Below are 5002 nucleotides of genomic sequence, written 5' to 3'. Positions count from 1 at the left end.
AAACGTAGGATCGAAACCCACTCGGCCTCCGGCTGTACCACACGCCGACTCGGACTACTGCTAGTTCTCGATGGATCAATGCTGCTGCTATATAAGAGCAGCCTCCAGCTTGGATCTCTCCATCAAACCAAGCCATCCAGCGCAGGTGCTTATTAACCAAGAGTCCAAGAGCCAAGGAGACAACCAGCAGATCGACAACAACATGGGGTGCAGCATGAGCCGCCTCCTCAAGACCACCGTCACGCTGATCATCCTCGTCCTTCTCCTCATGCCCGGGGCCTTAGCCGCCACTAGCTTCGATGCCTCACGAAGCCAACAGCTGCCGCTGCCGCGTGGGACGGTCCACGGGCCGGAGAGCGTCGCCTTCGACGGTCAAGGCCAGGGCCCCTACAGCGGCGTCTCTGACGGCCGGATCCTCAAGTGGAACGGCGAAAAGCTAGGATGGACTACCTATGCATATGGACCCGGCTACGATAGCAGGACGTGCACGCCGTCCAAGTTCAGCCCGGAGACTGAGACTGCCAGGGAGAGCCGCTGCGGCCGTCCGCTCGGCCTACGGTTCAACCAGAAATCGGGTGACCTCTACGTGGCCGACGCATACAAGGGGCTGATGCGGGTTGCGCCGGGCGGCGGGGAGGCCACCGTGTTGGTCAACCAGGTTGACGGTTTTCCTCTGCGCTTCACCAACGGTGTTGACGTCGATCAAGTTACGGGTCAGGTCTACTTCACCGACAGCTCGATGAACTATCAAAGGTCGCAGCATGAGATGGTCACTCGCACTGGGGACTCGACGGGCCGCCTCATGAGGTACGACCCACGGACATCCGATGTCACGGTGCTCCAGGCGGACATGACGTACCCCAACGGCGTCGCGCTCAGCGCCGACCGCACTCACCTCGTGGTCGCATCTACCGGACCATGCAAGCTGCTGAGGCATTGGATCAAAGGGGTCAACGCAGGCACATCGGAGCCTTTTGCCGACCTGCCCGGCTATCCAGATAACGTGAGGCCCGACACCAAAGGAGGCTATTGGGTGGCGTTACACCGCGAGAAGAATGAGTTACCCTTTGGTCGTGATAGTCATCGTCTCGCTGTCAGGGTCGGTAACGATGGGAAGATAGTCGAGGAGATGAGAGGGCCAAAGAAGGTGAGGCCCACCGAGATTATGGAGAGAGCAAATGGCAAAATCTACTTGGGTTCGGTAGAGCTTCCTTATGTCGGCGTTGTTAAGCGCAAGTAGAGAACTATTGTAGTAGATGCATATAGGATGCCTTTTAGTTTCTTGCTCTTACCACTAAATGTAATTTTTCAATTTATTTTTGTTTTCGTCGGATGGACTATTGTAATACACATTTTCTATCAGCAAATCATTATTTGTTCTTTCCTCCATATTTACGTGCATAAAAGCTAAATTCTATCCATATAAGAGCCAGCCTGCATGCTATTGCTAGCGAGAGAGCAGGGACGCACCATGCACTCGTGGATTGTTCCCTTCACGTAAACACGCAAAGTCAATGAATTTGCTCTTTATTCCTGCTGTAGAATTCTAGAACCACATATATGCAGTGCAATTCACACATACACATATGCCCTCAAAGTTTTTGTATGTTAAGACACTATATTATTTTTGACAAGAAACAATGGTTATACTTAGACGTGTACTGTGACGGCACTCCTCCCAATGGTTGCTACTTAGAAGTGTAGTATTGTACATTGGGGTGTGGCCCGTCACTAGGCATGTAAAAATATTTGTTCTCTCATTTTATCAATGCATCGAGACAAAAGCTTTTGTGTTTTATCAAAAATAATATAGTGTCTTGGCATACAAAAACTTTCAGGGCATATGTGTATGTGTGAATTGCATTGCATATATATGGTTCTAAAATTCTACAACAGAAACCGCCAAGAATAAAAGAAGTTCAGACGTAATGAACAAATTCATCGAGATGGGTTTATTTTTTGTATCTATTAAAATAGGTTATGTTGTATCTTATGCCCTGCAAAATTTCATTTAAAATATGAGCACTTTTTAACTATGCAAAATATACGAGATTATAAGTTTATAGTTTAATGTGTCATTCACATATATGTTTTTTGTGCAGACCACAAGTTGTCATATTTTTTTTATAGTTTTTTTTTGCATGCACATGATGTATGCTAAACTACATCCATTTTGTGTTCATTTGTACGTTTGAATTGCACTGCATGTACGCACGTGCAACTCCTTTCTTCCTCTGATATAATCACCTGAACAGCTAATGGTCTCCAAATGGGCGCCGTTTGATTGGCATCCAAGGGTACAGGATCGAAGCATATTAATTTATGACGAAAAATACACCAGCTGGTCGTATAATTAATCTCGTCGCCTAGCCTAGCTGTGACCTCATGTCTGTCTACTACCTTCCATTTTCGTTCAATCCACACAGCGTTCCCTTTCACTTGTAGCTGCCCGGCCGCCATTTAAAGCCAACCCATCCCGGCCTCCGCAAGCTAGCCTGCCCTCCCAACAACCCTAGCCGCAAAATGGAACCCCAGCTCCCTGTTGCAGCCGCCGCCACCAACGCTCCTGCAGCCGCGCCGGAGATTGGCCGGTCGTTCATCGCCTGCCCCGAGGATTCCGGCCAAAAACGGTGGGTACACTATATGAAATTACGCATGCATATAGCTATATCTTTTACGGATTAGATCTATTTTATATTTTTTTCTTGTTGCTAGATCAAAAGCATATGCATCGACGGAATGAATCTCTAATCTCTTGATTTCCAAGTTTCAAAAGCATGCATCCAGGAAATGAATCTCTAAACTCTAGTGGGGTATTCTCCTGATTTGTTAGATTAATGTACTCCAATCTCTTGATTTGCAGCGTATGCACCTCAATGGATGAGCTGGACAGCCTAGACCGGGAAATCGTCTTCGCCGACCTGCTGCTACCCAAGGTGGCGGAGATGGTATTGGCCTCCGACGTAAAGGACTACATGGCGCTTTGAGGTGTGTGCAAGCCGTGGAGGGCCGCCACTGCCGACCCGAAGCTAGTGGGCATGGACCCGCGCTTCTACCCATGGCAATGGGAGATGACGAAAGGGGATGAGCGCACTGATCACAAGGCCAGGTTCGTAAACCATCTCACCAGCGCCTCCATCGAGCTCAACATCCCTCGGGAGTACGGGGACGTCGTCGCCAGCGCCGAGGGCCTCCTGGTGCTCTTAGCCTTAGGGTGGGATATGCGGCTGTTCAACCCGGTGACCGGGGCCGTCGCTGACCTGCCCAACGTCTTCCTCGAGAGCCCACCCTGGGCGATCGAGTGGAACGCGGCAGGAATGGTCTACAACGACGGCGAGGCTGATCCCACCGTGGTGCTGTATGTGACGGTGGGGTCGTTCAGGGAAGTAATCATGCACGCAAAGCCCGGCGACGTCAGGTGGCAGATCATGGATCCTTCGCCGGCGCTGTTAGAGTCCGGGCTCTTCGTGCGCGGCCAGTTCTTCCTGCCAACTCTAGAAGGGGATTTGCTCAGATATGCGCTCCGACCGCAGCCTCACTTCGTGTGCGTGGCTAGGCAGCACGCTCGCCACAGGCTTAGTAACAACTCGTTCATCAGATCCTTCCTGCAACTGGCCCGCCACCGCGACGGGGTGATGAGAATGCAGCTCGTGCGTGACGTCCTTGTCGTGTTCCCTAGCGAACACGTGGACATGGTTGTCGAGTTGTTCTGGGTGGACGTCACAGAGGGGAGCCTTACACTTGTGCAGCAACAGGACTTGGCCGATGGCGATGATCAGCGTGGTGATTACATGTTGGCGCTAGGCATCGGCAGTGATGAGTCTGAATCTGATGACTAGTACCATGTTCCAGCGATATGTTCCATCAAGACGTCTAGTGTCAAGACATTGCTGTATCCTTTTATCAGCTTGTTGTTGAATAATTTGCTGTCAGTTATTTCAATTCATGTAAAAAAATGTTTTATAATTTTGCGTGGAACATAATTATTATTGACGTTTTTTCCTATTCTTCAAAGCTGAAGTTATGTGCTTTCAATCACTACAAGATTAGTCATCAACCCGTGCACTTCCACGGGAAAGCAATTTAAGTTACAGATAATATCATACAGATGTGATTTTTTTTTTATGCATCAATGATGAGTAATATATATAGAGAAGAGAAATGACATAAGTTCTGGGTATAAAAATCCTCGTATTCAAAATCAAGTAGCATGGGTGCATCAACATAGGAAACTCACACAAACTAATAAAATTCTATATCAGTATATATTGAACTCATGTTCCAATCATTTCCATGGAACTCCTTGGAAAGTACAAACCTACGTTATACTAAGCCAGTTATAGTTTGAAAAAAAATGAAGTTACTTCATTGAAAGATTAAAAAAGTTATATTAAACCTTAGTAACAACAACAACAACAAAGCCTTTAGTATCAAACAAGTTGGGGTAGGCTAGAGGTGAAACCCCTAAGATCTCGTGACCAACTGATGGCTCCGACACATGGATTGCAAGCTTCCACGCACCCCTATCCATAGATAGTTTTTTGGTGATACCCCAATCCTTCATGTCTCTCTTAACGGACTCCTCCCATGTCAACTTCGGTCTACCCCGACCTCTCTTGACATTCTCCGTACGTTTTATCCGTCCGCTATGCACTGGATCTTTTGGAGGCCTGTGTTGAATATGCCCAAACCATCTCAGACGATGTTGGACAAGCTTCTCTTCAATTGGTGCTACGCTAACTGTTGAACATGTCACCTTTTAGTCGGCCAACACTCAGGCCATACAGCATTGCGGGTCGAACCGCCGTCAGTTCACATCTTCATCAATACCCCCATCCTCCTGTAGCATTGGCCCCAAATATCGAAAGTTGTACTTCCGGGGCACCACCTGCCCACCAAGGCTAACCTCCACCTCCTCACACCTAGTAGTACTGCAACCGCACATCATGTACTCAGTTTTAGTTCTACTAAGCTTAAACCCTTTCGATTCCAAGGTTTGTCT

General features: G+C 48.2%; 1 pseudogene; it reads left to right on the top strand.

The window, feature by feature from the left end:
• Nucleotides 1-202: 202 nt before the first annotated feature.
• LOC141021084 (protein STRICTOSIDINE SYNTHASE-LIKE 10-like) lies at nucleotides 203-1240 on the top strand (annotated as a pseudogene).
• The last annotated feature ends 3762 nt before the right edge of the window (nucleotides 1241-5002 follow it).

The sequence above is a fragment of the Aegilops tauschii genome, chromosome 3, assembly GCF_002575655.3.
Source record: "Aegilops tauschii subsp. strangulata cultivar AL8/78 chromosome 3, Aet v6.0, whole genome shotgun sequence".
Lineage (NCBI taxonomy): Eukaryota > Viridiplantae > Streptophyta > Magnoliopsida > Poales > Poaceae > Aegilops > Aegilops tauschii.
The sequence above is the reverse complement of the archived record's forward strand: the minus strand, read 5'-3'. Positions and strand labels throughout refer to the sequence as shown.